Consider the following 19,556-nt stretch of genomic DNA (forward strand, 5'->3'; position numbering starts at 1 on the left):
CTCCAATCCCAAGATGACGATTCATTTTTTTTAGTGATTATTTATTGTTCGGGAATTTCAAGTCCTGAAACTTTAATAAGTTGAATAAAAACCTGTTTTTTTTGGAAATCACACACTTTCAAGAACATCATATCCTCAAAACAATTGAAGATATCACAAAACTCTACTGGTCAGAACATGAAGGAAATTCATCAAGCTCAATTTTGGAATGGTTAGTCATGACAGTGGAGCGCATTGTTTCCAAGATTTCTCCTATCATCTCAAGATAACCGTGTAAGCAGCAAATGGAAAAATGCATTTTCTAAACAACCCTCATCCATTCAGCTGCAAAAGGCATGAGGGTTGTTTAAAAGTTGTAGAAGTTGTGCGTTTAGCACAAGGGGTGAGGCTGAGAACTGGTTCAAAGCTGCAAAGTCAAAGATTGAGTCTCAAACATTTAATAGAAGTTCCTTTGTCAATTGATCTACTGTTGCAGAAGTGAAGATTTTACACTCAACAACAAAACTGCTATGACTACGGTCATAGAGGAATGCATAAAATTATACGTCAAATTGGACAACATGCTTCAAAAGAACATTATTAGCTTGGATGAATAATAAATTGAAAAATCTTCAGGCTAAAAAGAGCAAACAATTGGGAGAAGACATGTTTTTTTCTAAAATATTACACCTGAAGGCTTAGATATTATCTCGAAAACTATAATAGATATTCAAGAAGTCAGATAAATGTTGCAGGAAGTTTTGTAAGCTCCAATTTTGTACGGAATAGTCTTGTCTGAAAGATACATAGTTTTCGAAATATATTCAAAAAACCTGTGAACCACCCCACCTCCTTGTCACAGGGGCGACTCTTGATAGGTTTGCTTACTCACTACCCTAAACAGAACTGCGGGGTCAAAAATTTTCCTGGAAACTTTCCTTTTTTCGCACATTCATTTTTCTGGACTATATACATTCTAAACAACTCGTTCATTCTGTTTTCAAGTATTCTAATCGAAGTAAAATGCCAGTACTTAAATCCGGTGAACATGTTTAGCCAATTTTTTGTAACGAGGACATTCCCTGCTAACAAAATATTGAAAGAAAGTGAATTGAATTGATCAATGTGAGTAATAAGTTATTTTATTTCAGCCCTTACAATTCCATTCCCAAATTTTGAATGAAAAGTCCAAGAAAGGTTATGGTTCGTCAGCAGTTTCAAACACAGATATTTATGTTCCAAGACATTTTCAATTAAAAATGTTCATATAAGAAATTAATTGGAACAGTCCATTCAAGTAATCAGTTAACAACTTTGGGAATATTGGATAAACATCAATATTTGAAAATCATTATCAAATACATAAATAAAAACTGGAACTGTCACAATACCAATAATTTATTGAAAGACTGAGTAACTACTTGGTTGCTACACCATTATTTTGGTAAACCTAAAATAATAATTCTTGAAAACTATTTTCATTACCTACAGATGTTTTAAGGGATTGATAGTGATGAAGAAACCAAGACTCATTCTTCATCTTTCAATAAAGAAGTGGTATTTACGATTCAATGTAGTTTTATTCAATATAACATCAATCAACAAACAACTGCTATCAGGCGTTATGGGTAAACTAAGAATTGATTATTCTTGAACAACATTATGAATCACTAATTTTCAAGATACTCATCACTGGAGACTCAACAGCCCTATAAACCAAAAGTAGTTTATCACGTGTAAGAAGTTTATTTCGTAGTTGAGTGATCGAGTGGACAGTGGACATTATTGACCAAATTTCGCTACAAGATCAAATGAAAAGTAATTTTATAATATTCAATAAATTCTCCATTAATATGTAAGAGATTGCGACAGTTTCAGTTAAAATCAGTATTCACGATCCACATCTGCTCAATGGGATGGATATACGGAGTGAACCGAAAATAAACATCCTCGAAACACTCACTAGCTTTTCCTGGATAATTATAATTGTGTAAAGACCAAGACTAATTCCTATGGATTTCCAGTATTTATGTGATTGTGACATTTTCAAGTGGTTTTCTTCAATAATATACTCATCAGTTTATTGATAGTTTTGGAGTGAGCCGAGAATTATTCACTCTTTAATGCCATTATCAATTTCTAGAATTTTTTGCAAATCTATAATGATATAAAAACCAAAGTCAATTCCTTCAAATCTCCAGTAATAAGTGTCCACTGTGACAAATTAAAGTCGTATAATTCAGTACGATCCTCATCTGTCCATTGTCAGTTTGGAGTGAGCCGAGAATCAATCATTCTCAAGTGCTATTACTTATCGCCAGAGTTTTTTACGTTTATTGGGAGTTCCGAGAATTTTGGATAACCGAGACTGCTCTGTTCCTGGAATTTTTGTGTTTGACTTTCGGTGGAGTCTCGAGTGGTTCAAAACACTGCGCAAATATTCAAAGTAGTGATTGCAAGTCAAGCCAAAACGTTTTGTCTGAACTGGCTTGGCAACGACTGTGCTGAAATGAGTATTCGAATGGTGGCGAATCATCAGAAGCCGAACGGAATGAGACAAGCTGGGCCATAAAAACACTACTATAGTGATATTTACTTCCAACTGTCAGTTTTCCTTATAAAAGAAAGTATCAATACTTCCCGTTAAACCAATGCTGACAGTTTTAAGTGGGAGGAGCAAGTGGAGCTACACTACAAAAAGACTGATCAACTGACTCGCTGCAGCGTTCGCGGTTAGGTTCTGGCTAAAGCAACAGGTTACACAATAATTCCAAAGCCGTTGTATTGCTGCTCTGAGCCCCGTGCACGCTTCTCTCACGGGATAGATGAAAGTTCAAACTTGCGTGAAGAAAATGTTCAGCTCGCCAAACGCTTTTACGGTGCCGAGCTGTGGGAGTAGGTGATAGGGCGAGCTGAAGTAGGGTTGAAGGAAAAGCTTTACTCCCGGCACAAGCAGCTAAGACAAAATGTCAATACCTTTTGCAAACAAGGCTCATAGACCTACGTCCGGGTGTCATATGGCATACCAAATTATTATTCTACCTACATAGAAAATGTTCACAACTCATTGTAAACTCTGATGATGTTTATTTATTTTCTTTTAAAGATCTCATCTCAGCTATTTTTTGTGGATCAGTCTTTTTCCTTCCTCAACGTTCAACGTTTATTGGAAACTATGAAACTGTTCTTTCATTCCCCACAAGATTTGATTCAACTACTTTTTGCAAACAGAGTCGTAATGTTTACTTCTTACTGTTCACCATTCATTTAGAACAGCTAAATCAGTTATTCACTTTTTCTAAAAGAATAATCGCAACTATTTTCTGCAAATTTAGTCAAAACTGAATAGTTCATATAAAATACGTTGAACTGATTACTACACGTGATTTGGAAACAATGCCGATTGATTAAATTATAGCAATCATGTTATGGAGATGTTAGCCACTACTCGTATTTTAAAAGTTGTTTCTTATATAGTTCTTAAACTCTAATACTGTCTCAAACAATCCCTGCTCTGTAATCAATTTCTGTTCTACTGGGTTGGAAGAGAATAACATTGGTTCTTGTAGGATTGTTCACACACTCTACCAACAGGATAAGCAGGATAAGAGTGTGAGCTACCATTTATTACTACTGGAGTTGATTTTACGATGAGTAAATAGAACGGACTTGAATGGCTTCAGATTACAGGACTGTACCCATGCAACCCGTCAAAGTAATTTGAAATTGTCTCCGAAAACCCCTGAAAACACATTAAGCAGGAATAAAAACTGAAAAATATGAGAAAAAAATGAGGACGAGTGCTTGACTTGCAAGCAAAGTCTAACAAGTTTTCTAACTTCATGTAAAAAGATGTGAATAAACTTCCGAATGTACTCGAAACGGCTTCCTTGGTATTTTACGGTTTGCTTGCAAGTATTTTCACGCAAGACACCCTAATACTGTAAAAGCAGAAGTGAATGTTCGGCAGATCAGCTGCTTAATTTGAAAATTCAGTCATCAAGTAGCAAGTGTATGCAGAAGATTCGACGAGCAAAAGAGATGACCCATTCTTCAGAATTCTATCATTCTTTAAAATTCCAATTATACACTTATCAGCCTTAAGTCTCTCCACCTAATAATTCTACCAAAGAAAATTTTTTATTTGTTTAAATCTTCGTTACTTCGTTAAATACACTAAAACAAGTACCTACAACAAGTCTGGCATTTGGCCACTTTGTGAATTTACGGGTATTTTCATGCTGTAGGAGCATTTACTTTCGATTATTCACACAAATTTGGACATTCATTTACAGTTTACTTGACTCGCAAGCATCTACTTGCGAGTGAGAGTTTCTGTCACTTTGATTTTTAAAGTCTCTTGAAGTTAAGTGAGAATTTATTTGTCCTACTCGTTTTAATTTACCTGGCACATTGTCTGAGCCTTAGATTTTATAGAAACTGTCATGGAAGTCGGCTGCGTGGGAACTATGTCTTACAGAGTTTAAGTTCGTCTTTGAGCAAAGTATACTTTTATATTAATCATTTTCCATCACAATTTCTGATGAATAAACCATAATTGCTGTGACGTTGGAATTAGCCAATACTTGTGGGAGTGGACAAAGTACTACAGCATACTACAGAGATTTCACTACACTACCTGGCTTCTTTGGCAATGAAATTCCACTCGAAAAACACAAAACGTAACAAACAACGTTGAAAGGCACTCGAAATATTTGAGTATTCAGAATGAGACTGGAATGGAATTCTGGTACTGCACCGATACTGAATTGACATTTTTCCACAGGGGTTGACTGTCAATGGAACTTGTTGATGACGCGAAGTATGATTCTTTTCATTTGACCGAAGCGAAGTCCAACCAAGCCACAACTCCACAATACTAAATCATCAATGAATGCCAATGACTATCGACTAGCTGGGGCAGAGAGAGAAAGAAAGAGAGAGAGAGAGATGGACAGAGATAGAGAGAGAGATTTGATTAATTGATTATATGCCTTTATTGGGCGGAATTAGTACTTGGATATTTTTATATTGAATTCTTATGATAGAAATGAATCAAAGTTATCGTCTATGAAAATCAGTACAATTGATAAAATAAAAAGAAAGAGAGTGAGTGAGTGAGAAGAGATGGAGAGAAAAAGAGTATGAGAGAGAATATAAGTGGCCGCAGGTGGAAGCAGGGATGATGGAGTTGAAGTTTTCGAAGAATAATTCTAAATTCCTCACGATATATGCTGACTTCCACAATATTTTTTATTATTAATTTCGGGGACCACTGATCATTAGAATGATTGAAAGAGAAGGAATAAATCATATATTGCTCTACTGATCAATATAAATAAATCAGAATTCATAGATATTCATAACTAACAATATAGCTAACTTTTCAATCAATTCTACAAAGATAACCTGGAGATTTACTGAACTACATAAAGAAAGAATTCAATGTGAATATATTGTCTGAGTTTGAACAGATAACCGTTCATTCTTAGAAAATAATATCCTCTCCATAAACATTCTACTAAAAAGTTATGAAGATTGTTGACACGAAGTGAGTTGTGAAGAGACAGGATGTAAGTATAAGAGAGAGAGGGTGAGTAATGGAGAAAGACAGATAAAGATAGTGTGACAGAGTAAGAGTGTGTGAGAGAATGATTGAGAAAGGTTGGTTGCATTCAATTACACACTCAAGAGTGATGAAGCTGGTAGGACTCGAGGGAGAAAGAGATAGATATCTGCCTGTGGATAGAAAGAGATAGAGCGACAGGTAGGTTGCATTAAATCACACAAGCGAAGTTGGATGAAGTGGGTGGAGGTGGTATCATCATTCTTTAGTGAGGGGAAATGAGAAACGTCCAGGCATCGATGATGGAAGCCTCGCGAGAAGGAAAGAGAAGGAGACCGAGACCCAATGATAGATGTAGAATGGATGAGAAACTCAACAATAATGCTATATGGAATGATATGACAAGACAAGCTTCCGTTGCCGGGGCGAGTTTCATTGTGCCCTGTTCTATGCTTGTTTCGTTTCGTATTGGTTCTGAGGTAGGATGCAATCCATTCCATACAAATGAAGGAAACAAGTCAACTGAATCACCGAGTGCACATCTATATTATTATTGTTGTATCCTCTCAGCCATCATTTTCAAATTAATTGCATTTCTGTTGGGGATGATGTCCAAATGACTAGCTACAGGTTCGATTATTGCCACACTAGAGCACACAAGTCAAAATCATCCCTCTCGAACTCTCAACCTAGAAATATTAGGGGGTGCTGAATCTATTTTTTTAGTAATTGTTAATGAAAAATAAATTAGAACTAAACATGTTAAGGACCGGTTTCCGAGCTCGGGATCTAGCCAAGTTCTAAACTTTAAACAGACGGAGTCAGAAAATTGGCTTTCCGAAATGGGGTGTAGTTGTAGCTTTTATGATAAACCCCGAAACGGGGTGTATCTTTTACGATAATCTATATTTTCTCATTTCTATGATTGGAAACGTTTTTCCTTAAGGAAATGAAACGTTCCTAAATAATTAAAAAAAACTGAAACTTTACACTATTTTCTCTTTATCTTATTTTGTGTTCAAATTTCGGGACTGCGCCCCGTTTCGGAAAGCCAATTTTCTGACTCCAGCTGTTTAAAGTCTAGAATTTAGCTAAATCCTGAGCTCGGAAACTGGCCCCAAGTGTTTAAATAAATATCATGGCACGACTACAAAAATGTATAATATAATCAATTTAATAAAAAAATGTAACCAAGTACATGTTTTTGAATGTTCTGATACTATTACTAATAGTATTACTATATAACTATTACTATAAAAACTAAAATTCAATATATGCCAAAAATTCTATATTGGACGGTCTGTACGTAGCTTCGAATTAAGATACAATGAACACATAAAGGCATTAAAATCAAATTCAGAGTCCACATATGCAGAACTTTTAATAGCCACAGGACACACAAAAACATACAAACATATATTGAAATACAACACATTCTTCAAAAAAAACCAGAGTCTCAACACACTTGAACAATACGAAATTTTCAAACACCTCAAAAATGACAAATCCAATTTAATGAATGATCAAATAAACTTCAAATCAAATGCAATATTTTCGCACATTTCGGCCATACAGTTTAACCCATAAAACCAAGCGCCCCTGGTTTCAGGCTGATAAAGCTCCTCCTCAGGAGTGAAATACATACATCATCACTCCAAGAGAAAGTAAGTGTTTTTTCCAAATATTTACTAGTAACACAGTGTCTGAACTACAACAAAGTTATTATATAGTGTTTCGTCATGGAAAGCAACATCAATATCATTTCATTGCATTGATGTAATTGTGACAAATATAATGTAGTAGAAAGATTGATATCGTCAAAGATTATTCAATTATCAAAATACAATCGTCGACAAGTTAGTGTTAACTAGATCAGTTTCACAGGAGAGCAAAATACTTGAAATACCCGGTTATCATTATTTATTTAGTTCGAGAGAGATATTGACTCGCAGAAACTATAATTTGATAGGAATTCTCTAATTTGTGGTGGAATGGATAATCAAAGTCTCAATTGGTAAAATATTCTTCTGCTAGCTTACAAATGTGATGGACATTATTGAAATAATAGAGTCGTGAAGCTTCTAATATAGCAACAGAAAAGAAAAATGCTTTAAATTGAATGGTCTAATTGGAGTATCGAAGATGCTGTGAAAGCGGTTTTGGCTGTATTTTTTTACCTTTTTCAGTAATGGTGAAAGTTATAGAATTATTACTAAGAAATGTAGTACAATATGTAGCTACACTTTTCAACGAAGGCAAATGATCAAGAAGGAAGAAAGATCGAGTTCTTCCAACGATGAAATTTCCGAAAATTTTAGAATGACAATACAATGAAAGTCAATAAATGAGGAGTTATTACAGATCAATACGAAGCGATGTGTATCTCTGCATATTCTTTAAATAAGAAAGAGTGATTCTTATATGGAATAGATTGGGAATCAACTCAAATTTTCACAGAGATAACATAGTTGATCAGAAAAGTTTTTGTTTTGAGTTCTAATAATCTGATTAAAATGTGAAAAATTGAGAAAACTGATTGATTACAACTTATTAAAATATTACAGAATGTGAATTTGGCAGTATTTTTATTATGGAAAAGTTTCACAATATCAATGTGTAATAACTTTTTCAAGTCATCAAAAATATTGGAATCAGGAATCTCATTCACTAATGTGAATAGTAGAAATGAGCCCTGTGTGTGGGTATGAGTGAGAGAGAGAAGTTGTAACGTATTACATCGTACCTGGCGTTAAGAAGGCCTAACAAAAGTAAGAGCATAATACAGACAGGGTCGTAACTACACAGTGTTTGCTCTTTTCCGCGTGTATGGGAGGGAGATAGCGTGTGTGGGAGTGGGAGAGAGTGATTTCTCTCATCAGTAGGGTGTGAATGCCACTAAAGGTGGAAGAGGGAGAAAATCAATAGTCCCCTTACAGTTGGATAGGAATGGAGGGCTACACACACACTATCAGTGACACAATAATGGCTCAAATGAATTTGGATAGTGATAAAATATGGAAATGAAATATTTATTCATTTCAATAGAAGCAGTCAGTTAGATCCAACTGGATTCATGAATGAACGGAATACTACTACTGCTAACTGCGAACCAGATTGAAATAGTACCTTCTACCAAAATTATATTTGAAAAAAAATCTTTATCCAAATGAAAATCTCTTCAACACTTCAAGACACGATATAGAAATAACTGAGAACTAATCATCCTTGTACAACGGAAAAAGTTTTCCAAGAACACGATCTATGAAACTTATTGAAATATTTCTGCTCTAAAATAATTTATCGAATGAGAACCAGAATTCAAAAACAAAAACCCTGTTAGAATAGTAAATGATTCAGAATTAGAAACTTCCAATCATATCCATGAACAAACTTCGAGGATATCCATGTCCATTATCCTATTAGAACTTCTGCTTCTGACTGCTACCGGTACTCATTTATTACAACTATCCAATATTATTCATCAAATACGTAGTAAGAGGAGGTGGATAAGGATAAGGGAGGGTATAAGAGTGAGGAAGAGATGATGGATTTGGAAAATGAGGAGGAGAAGGGGGAGATGAAGATGAAGATGAAGAATGAGGTCACAGAGCAAGAAGAGAAGAGTAGAGAAGTAGACAAGTAGAAAAGAAGAGTGGAGCAGAAACAGTGGAATCAAGAGGAAGAGAAGATGGGAGTAGGAGTGAAAGGAGAAATTGATTAAGAGAAGGTTGAAGGAGAAGGAAGATAACAAGGAGAATATAGGAGAAGTAGAGAGGAAGAGGAAGAAGAAGAAGAAGAAGAGAAGAAGAAGAAGAAGAAGAAGAAGAAGAAGAAGAAGAAGAAGAAGAAGAAGAAGAAGAAGAAGAAGGAAAAGAAAAATAAGGAGTTGGTGAATAGATGTAAGTGTACTTAGAAGAGGAATAGGAGTTGAATTCGAGGGAACATTAGAAAGATCGGGGGTAATCGTGGGAGGAATGGAAATACAAGAGGAATTCAGATGGCAGAGAGGCAAATGATGATAAAAGAACAAAGAGAACCAAATCAGTAAGGGGCGTCTCGAAATCATCTCTACTACTCGGATCCCTAGGGATGATGATGACTGCTTTAGGCTTACTATAGTGCGATTGTGCGATTCACTTTGAACAGTCAGCACTAGTTGTATGTGAAGCATTGATGTTCTTTACAAGGAATGCTGACGGTTGGAAGTGAATCTCACTCGAGAGCCTCGGTTCCCAAAGACAAAACCATTCCCCCACCCCCCACAACCAATCTCCTAATCCAGTCCAGAACAGAGCAAACATAACAACGATATCGTAATACGCGCCGAATTATGATACTCTCCCAATAGATAGGGTAAATAAGAGCGATTGTATACCCTTGGAAATCGACCGACTATCAACTCAGATTTCTAACAAGCAGTGAAACTTCGTCTTTGGAGATTTTGATCCAAACTGTATGTAATAACACTCGCCGAGGTGGATTGCTTCAGCAAATAAGGGTACTCCCCTACACCTAAAAAATTAATCATATCCGGGAACAAACAAAAAATTCAGAGTTCAATATGAACTCTTTTCACCCATCGAAGGAAGTTGGTAAACAACACTGTAGACAGATATCCAGAAGAGCTGTCCATTATTAAAGGCACGTGTGTGTGATATTTCTCTCATCTTTCAGACGAGTTGTTTGGAAACTCATCCGGTAGCTTAATCAGTGGATCCCAGTCAGAAAAAGTATTGATACTTCAAAAATGGACTACAGGTATCGCAGTTATATTTCGACGTTATTGCATACCAAAACTAGAGTTTTTTTCCAGTATCTACTTTTCTGAGGAAATTGCATATTGAAGGTATCACAATGGAAATTAATAATCATTATGGAACAGGAAGGACGGTACCCTCCACAACCACATACTACATCAAACAAATCACGAAGAGTTAGCTTATGCCAAGAATTGCAATGGAGCTGGAAATTCATTTGATCTCTTCAATGGAACGATTGCTTAGTATAATCAAATAAGTGATTGGAATAAACAAGAAGCATGAATCATATCTTTCTGTTACTCGTTTGCTACACTATATGAGAAAATGTAGTTCTCCTCAGTTGCTTAAAATACGGACTAAAGGTCTATAAGGTTGTATAATTGAAGTTCGAATATTCGGAGTAGAGAGCTTGTTTCTTTTTGTAAATGGACGTTTCTATAATAAAAAATGGACAAAGTTATTGAATAGTAAGAGATTTCCGAACAGAAATTGCAACACCTATACAAATTGTTCAGTTATTGCCAAAATTGAGATCAAAATTATAGGTTATTTCTTTTGCTGCACAGTGTGAACTAAGTGATCCTTGCTTGTAGCAGGAAGTAAGTCTTTGGAATGTAGTGTAGGTTAATAGAAAGTCAATAAAAATCGACAATGGTATGGAAATGTAAGTATCTTCCTAACAGAAATCGCAACAACCAACACAAATTGAACAATGAATTTATACGAATTCGTCCGTTGATGGTAGAGTCCCAATATTCAAAACCATAGTGCCTTTTATTCCCGACACCACAATCTAATTAAAACTGAGCAAATATTTCTCGAGGTTCTCTGACCAACCACCCTTTCAGTCCCCCACCTCCCTAGTAGAACCGGACGTCTTATTTGCCCCTATTATTTGCCGAGTAAACTTCCCCACAGCAGAAGACAGCCGCGGAAATCCGGCAACCCCTCCCGCCGTAACCTTCCCCTTTTCCATTACTCGTCCTTAACCCTTGAAACCCGCAAACTTTATACTCTCGTCATGGGACAAACACTTGCTCCTGATTGCTGCTTGGGTCGCTTCTGCACTGTCTGTCTTTGCCAACAGCTAAACGATGATGGCTCTCGTATGCGTTCCACTGCAGGTAGCCCAGTCTAATTAAAAGGGCTCCCTTGAAACGATAAAATTTCCCTAGTAAAGGGAGCAGTATTCATTAGGAGTTTGCCGAATTAATTAAAACCTTCAAGATATAATAGTTTCGCTTAGTGCCGTGAAAAAATCTGTCATATCCCGTGTTAACAGGCATCGTACAAAAGAATTCCATTGGACTTCCATAACATACATACATGATCTTGCGATCAAGAAAATGATGAAAAGCAATGGTGAGGAACGAATAAATGTTGGATGTAGTGAGTGGAAACTTATCTAGTGAGTGGGAACAAATAATAGCGGAGAAATGAATGTTCAGTCAATGAAGAATGAAGTGGGTGGGAACGAATAACGAGGAAGCAAATAGATAGAGATTAAGATTTTTGTGAACTTTTTCATGAAGAGATTATGAGGGAGATTAATATAAATTTGAGTTGAGTTTGAGTTTTTCCATATTACTTCAAATACTAGAGTATTTGATACATATATTTTATTATTTCATTTTCCTTAATTGTACAAAACACTATAATAATAATATAATTTTATTATAACCATGGAGGAAAAAATGGGCTGAGCCTGTACCATTTCTCTCCCAAATTTTGATAAGTTAATGTTGTCTAATAGTAGGTGATGCAATCACACACCACTGCTTCACCACATTTTTGGTCCAATATTTGAAAATTTTGAATGTTGAAGGTTGACGTAATAAATAAAATAATTAATAATAAATTGAATCAGATCTGACTATTTCAGATCATCCACGCCTGAAGATGTAATTTTGAGATTTTATAATCTTCGACTAACAATTTTCTGTTATAACTGTCAGTTGGAGAAGCTGGCTTCAAGGAGGCATATTATACATAGCTATACTTGTCTACAACAAAATGTTGTAGAGAATCAATATGTGTTTTGAAAAATTTCACTGAGTCAAGTGAACATAATCATGTGCAATGTCATAAAATTGACAAAATCACTTTTTAATTGAATTAAACCAATAAAATGATGTACAATTTATTATTACCAAAAACCTAGTTTTGATTGCCACAGCATTGTCTATTGCTTGTGCCTTGATCGGGCAGCAGAATATATTGTATATGGAGCCATATGATTGATAGTTGGCTGAACTATCAAGGTTACAGTCTGCTATTGGCCAATACAAGACACGCTCAAGATGGACGAAACCTTAATTAAACAATATTTTCAAAAGTCCTCCGTTTCTTGTATTTTCCAATCAGAAACACTAACTTTGATAGGTAAACCAACTATGAATCGTATTGCTCCACTACCCGGCAGACCCGCTTCGCTCGCATTATCCGCATAGCCAGAGTGCTCCGCCTCCTGGACCCCCTGCTGTATCATCCACGATTGAGAGCAGCAGACTTGCTTCGCTCACATGCATTCTTACTTGATTTGAGCCTACTGCCTCCCGTTAAATAGTCAAAGACAGACTTTCAGGCTCTATCCAGTTATCTGAGACAACGCACAAAAACGCTGAAAACACCGAGTTTGGTCGTATCGCTGGCGAACTTTTGAAGCTCTCTCTACAAACAATTACCCTAGCTGTGCCTTTGTACGTTTCTGTACGATTATGAACGTTTCCTGTCAATTGGTCCTCGAAAGATGTAATAGTTCTCATATAGCTTGGATTTGAAAAAAAATTCTGTCTATAGAAATCATTCCCCATGTAAAGAAGTTATTAAGATATAAGAGTTATTGTACTGATGTAGGCTAGACCTACGTGGATACCATGTGAACACGGTTGTCAAGGTGACTGTTTAAGCAACGAACGTCTACAAGTAAATATCTATGTTTTTATAGTTAGAGTTTTATGAAAGATTTTGTTGAGAGATGTTGAAAGATTATGTTATTTTATTTTTATCTTGTTCGATGTAAACTTTTCAATAAATAAAGTGTCAATAACAAAAGCACATTTACAACATTGGTGTCGGAAGTGAGATTGAATCCTTAAAAAAATTGTGTTGAAAATTTGTTACACAAAAAAAGTTTTACATGAAAACAAGAGCAAGATCAAAAAGGGAGATGGGAGCATTCAACGAGATGGTAAATTCGGTAAAAGAAGGTGATATGATAATCATATGTCATAAATCAGTTGTTTGAATTATTCTAAATCATCAGAAAGTTTGTTATCTTATCTCAGTTTATTTTAGTCAATAAAAGCCATTATTCTAGCTCTTCAATGGTCTCTATTTATTACAATTTTATTGACTAAAATAAGTACCGGTAATCAAAATGCCAAAGAGGAAAACCCGGGATCGAAATAATGTTGAATCTCCATCACGGAATCAGGATAAGCCTACCGAATTATCTCGAAATGAACCCGTTAATACATCTTTCAACTCGGAATTAATTGGGAAAATTCTCAAACCAAAATGTCTAAGTGTGGATCCAGATTCTCCTAGTGCACCATTGGAATGGAGACACTGGAAAAGAATGCTGGATGCCTACTTGAAAGGAAACTATTACACTGAAGATACGAAATTGGATATCTTAGTTACCTTGCTGTCAGCTGAAAATTACAAATTGATAATAGATTGTACTACATTCGAGGAAAGTATCTCCATCCTTGAAGGCATATTTATCAAGAAGAAAAGCGAAATCTTTACAAGGTACCTTCTCTCTATAAGAAAACAAAAACAAGGTGAGTCCATCGATAATTTTTTCCTAAAACTGAAAGAACTCAGCCTAGAATGTAATTTTACAGCGATCTCTGCTACAGAGAATCGAGAGGAGCACATAAAAGAAGCATTGATTGCAGGTTTATATTCATCCGAAATCCGCCAACGAATTTTAGAAAGCCCAGATATGTCTTTGCATGAAACTCTTAATCGTGCAAGAGCTTTTGAGTCTGCAAAAGATCAATCACAATGCTACAATAAATCGAATCCTCCATTTGAGCTTAATGCTTGCAAAGATACAGAAAATGCATCAAATCTAATTCCTAATCAAAAAGACACTTCAGACTCCTCATTATCAGCTGTTAGTATTAGTGGACAAGCATGCTTTTTTTGTGGCAACAAAAAACATTCTCGACTATTTTGCCCAGCTAAAAACGAATTCTGCAAGAAGTGTGGTAAGAAGGGACACTTTGCTCGGGTATGTAACTCAGAATCTTCCGTATTAGAGAAAAAAAGGGAGTTTAGTAATTCGATATTACTAACACCTTCAGTGCAAGCCGAAAAATGTCTTTCAAAGGTTATTATTCCTATTACCATAAACGGAACTGAAAGTCAAGCACTGATCGATACTGGAGCAACTGGCCACTTTATTGACGATACCTATGCAAAAAAACTGAATTTAGAAGTTATACCAGAGATAGGAAAAGTAACTTTAGGCTCAAAACGCTTCACACCACAAATCCGAGGCAAAGTTAACGTGAATTTAACAGTTCAGGGAGAAAGTTATACAAACACAACCTTAATGCTTATGCAAGACCTCTGTGAGAATATTATTCTTGGGCACGAATTTATGAACAATTTCTCCAGTATAGAAATACCATTTGGAGGTAATAAGCCACCTCTTACTATTTGCGGAAAAACTCAAGCAAAAATTCCTCCTTGCTCCCTTTTTCAACATCTAAAACCCAATTGTCAACCAATTACAACCAAATCTCGCAAATTATTAAAAGATCATGAAGATTTCATTTCCAATGAAATTCAACAATTACTGGAAGATGGCATCATAGAAGAAAGCCACACACCTTGGCGTGCCCAAGCATTTGTTGTTAAGCCCGATAACCGAAAAAAAAGGATGGTTATAGATTATTCTAGAACTATAAACAAATTCACTGAATTGGACGCCTATCCCATTCCAAATATGGAAGATTTAGTTCGCAAAGTAGCTCAGTATTCCTGGTATAGTACTGTAGATCTGAAATCCGCATATCACCAAGTACCAATCTTACTTGAAGAAAGGCAATACACAGGATTTGAAGCATGTGGGAAACTTTATCAGTTCTGTCGTATTCCTCTTGGTGTCACTAATGGTGTTTCAGCTTTTCAAAGAGTAATTGATTCACTCATACAAAAAGAGAAATTATTTGATACCTATGCTTATTTAGATGACGTCATAATTTGTGGAAATTCAAAAGAAGAACATGACACTAATCTTGAACGGTTTCTTGCAGCAGCTTCAAATAACTCACTTACTATAAACAAGGAGAAGAGTAAATTCTGTCAAAAGGAGATACGTTTCCTAGGATTTTTAGTTGGGAACAAATCATTACGTCCAGATCCCGAACGCCTTGAGCCTCTACTTAATATGCCCCCACCTCCTAATTCCAAAACTCTTCAGAGAACTGTGGGCCTCTTCGCACATTACTCTCGATGGATACAAAATTTTTCAAGTAAAATTCATGCCTTGGCACACTGTACGCTCTTCCCTCTTCAAGGAAAGGCCCTTGCAGCTTTTGAAGATCTTAAAAAAGAGGTAGCTGCAGCTGTAATACATGTTTTTGATGAAGGAGGCATTCTCACTGTAGAGACTGATGCCTCAGATTTCTGCATAGCAGCAACACTATCTTACAATGAACGTCCTGTTGCATACTTTTCACGAATGCTAAACGAAAGTGAAAAACGACACTCATCAGTTGAAAAAGAGGTATATGCCATTGTAGAATCTATTAGGAAGTGGCGTCATTACTTATCTGGTCGTTTCTTTCAACTTATTACTGATCAAAAATCTGTTTCATTCATGTTCAATAGCACGGCAAGAGGCAAGGTGAAGAACGAAAAAATCATGAGGTGGCGCCTTGAGCTATCTCAATACACCTATGAAATCATTTACCGACCTGGAAAAGAGAACATAACTGCTGACGCTCTTTCTCGAGCATGTGTGATAATGGGATGTATCACATCAAAACAAGACTTGATAAAATATCATCAAGACCTCTGCCACCCCGGCATCACACGATTTTTTCACTGGACTAAAGCTCATAACCTTCCATACTCGGTAGATGACATCAGAGAAGTCTGCATGGAATGCAAGATCTGCTCAGAGCTGAAGCCAAGATTCAACTGTTTCAAAGGAAAATTGATAAAAGCAACTCGGCCTTTTGAAAGGATCAACATTGACTTCAAAGGACCCCTGCCATCATCAACTAGAAACAAGTACATCCTCACTATTGTGGATGAATATTCGAGATTTCCCTTTGCCTATCCCTGTCGAGACATGTCATCAGAAACCGTAATTCAAAATCTCAATGACTTATTCACCACATACGGCTATCCTCCATACATACACACTGATAGAGGGACCAGTTTTCTATCAAAAGATGTCAAAGATTACTTAATGTCCAAGGGTGTCGCTACCAGTTCCACAACACCTTACAACCCTCAAGGTAATGGACAGGTGGAACGCTACAATGGAATAATTTGGAAGACAATCCGTTTAGCCCTACGGTCCAGGAACATGGATACTTCTCACTGGGAAAAGGTACTCTTAGAATCAATAAGCAGCATTCGCTCGTTTCTCTGCACGACCATCAATTGCACACCTCACGAGCGAATGTTCATTCATCCTCGTAATCCCACATCTATGACAAACTTGCCATCCTGGCTGATCAACACCAAGGAGGCATGGATGAAGACCTTTGTAAGACGCAGTAAGCATGATCCTGAAGTTGAAAAGGTAGAAATTATTCATTCGAACCCTCATGTCGCTCAAGTAAGACTTTCTGATGGAAGAGAAGTCTCTGTCAACATTCGTAGATTGGCCCCGGTAGGTTCCACCACTGGGAGGGAAGAATGATATGATAATCATATGTCATAAATCAGTTGTTTGAATTATTCTAAATCATCAGAAAGTTTGTTATTTTATCTCAGTTTATTTTAGTCAATAAAGCCATTAGCCATTTAGCCATTATTCTAGCTCTTCAATGGTCTCTATTTATTACAGAAGGTATGATAGAATTTGTATCTAATATGGGACAAAATTTGCAACAGGAAATCGAGGAAAGTTTTAAAGCCGTTTGAGATTATTTATTCTAGTGTTGATGGCGAAAAAGAAAAAAAATGCTACATGATTTTTAGAAGAATCATGGCCATTGGTCTGCTCTAGATTTTGACAAGCCTATTAGGTTGGCTCTCAGATTTATATATAATATTTTTAGTGTGCCAAAAGTTATTGTGATTCACTGGGGACTCTGATCACGTGATGAGGCTTACAAGAGATACAGGCGATTGGAGTCAATGTTCTTGTAACTTGGTCTGACTGATTTAAAAATTTTATGAATTTAAAACAAGATTCTATGATTTTAAATTACTTTCTGATGAAGAATGATTTTATTCAAATAGATGAATTGAAAATAATCTGACTGATTGTGAAATGGTTCCAGATATTAAAAGTTATTCAATGAAAATTCCAAGATAAGAAGGGTATATCTATCTCTCGACCGAGAGTACATCAGATAAATAGTTGGAAGCAACAGACCGTCGGGAGCAACATTGTTTGGTGCCTCAAGGAAGTCACACATAGGGTGTGTGGTTACGTCATGCATTAGGGTATGCATAAGTGAGAAGAACAGGAGCAAGTGAGGATGTCACTAGCTCGAATGGGACTCCTCAGTCCTCAGCATGTAGCTGAAAGGAAGCACAACTGTCCGGAACTGCAGAAGCATGACTGTCTGGCAGGGAGGAAGTGTCCTGAGGTTTTGGCTGAGCAGAGTATTGTTCGATTTAGAGGTTTGAGACATCGTTGGTGGGGACGCGATAAAGCCCAAAAGGTTGAGGATCACATGCTGCAAGGGAAAGCATGTACTACATTGTAAAGAGGATAATTGTGTACAGGATTGAAAAAACTGAATGAAGAACCAAATCAAAGGTTGTACACACAATCGCCTACCACCTTATCAAGAAAATGTAGATATTGGAGACCAATATCCCTAAGAGGGGGATAGTGATGTAGGCTAGCCCTACGTGGATATCATGTGAGCACGGTTGTCAAGGTGACTGTTTTAGCAACGAACGTTTACAAGTAAATAACAATTTAGAGTTTTATGAAGGATTTTGTTGAGAGATGTTAAAAGATTATGTTATATTATTTCTATCTTGTTCGATGTAAACGTTTCAATGAATAAAGTGTCAATTACAAAAGCACATTTTTACAACAGTACTTTAGTTCAGTTCTTTGAAACAATTAATGTATAGAAACTACAGAACATTCATATTAGTTTTTTCAAATTCCAAACTAGCATACTTGAAAAATCTCTGAATTATCACCGCTATTACTTGAACAAAAACTGTTTATCGTGTATAGACTTTCAAATTCAGATGTTCCTGAAAACCCTTTGGCAGAAATTTGAAAACCTATCTACACAATCTCTCCAAAGCTTAGACTCTAGCTCAGCCTCTGTAACAGATCTGAACGTTTTCTGTTCATTTGTTACAAAAAAGGTGGCATACGCTTAAAACGCCAATCTTTGGCATTCCTAATCATATCCTAGAGCTCTTAATACAAAATTCTTACATCATAATTGAATCACTGTACCAAATTTAAAACTTTTCTGACAATCACTTATTAGATTCCGGGCGGAATTTTGAAGCTCTTTTTCATCAAAATTCAACAATTTCTGTTCATATTCTTGAAGAAGCTGCGAAAACGCATTAGAACGATGGAAAACACAGATTTTTTTGCGTATCTGGCGTATTCATCAAGTTCTCACAAAACAAAATTCCCAGTAAATTTCAATAAATAAGTGGTTGTGATATTAATTTTGAAGTTGTTCTATTGAATATGGAATCTGTCACAGTAGCATTTTTACTAGAATACAGAAAGTTAAACATTATACTTCAGTATAGTGTATTTACAAGTGTTGAATTTTGTTTCATCCATATTGATTACTATCACACTACCACACAGAAAGTTACAGCATAAACATCAAAATAATTTAGATTAGTAGAGATGAGTAGGTATCAAATTAAATTCCGCCACTCGAGTTATTTATGGTGTTGGAAGGTGAAATAACTGATACGAACGAAACACCTGCACCGGAAACAACAGTTAACCCCCAGTTACAAAACGAATATCTGTCGGAAAATTGTATATCGGGATGAAAATTCAGGGAAGGGTGTTTCACGCCTGGTGGAGCAAAATGTTGCCCTGCAGA

General features: G+C 36.1%; 1 protein-coding gene across 4 annotated transcripts in view; it reads right to left on the minus strand.

Moving 5' to 3' along the window:
- LOC111053995 (KH domain-containing, RNA-binding, signal transduction-associated protein 3) overlaps window positions 1–19,556 on the minus strand; it is a 290,245-nt gene that overhangs the window by 175,010 nt on the left and 95,679 nt on the right. The window lies entirely within an intron of this gene.

Source organism: Nilaparvata lugens, chromosome X, assembly GCF_014356525.2.
Source record: "Nilaparvata lugens isolate BPH chromosome X, ASM1435652v1, whole genome shotgun sequence".
NCBI lineage: Eukaryota > Metazoa > Arthropoda > Insecta > Hemiptera > Delphacidae > Nilaparvata > Nilaparvata lugens.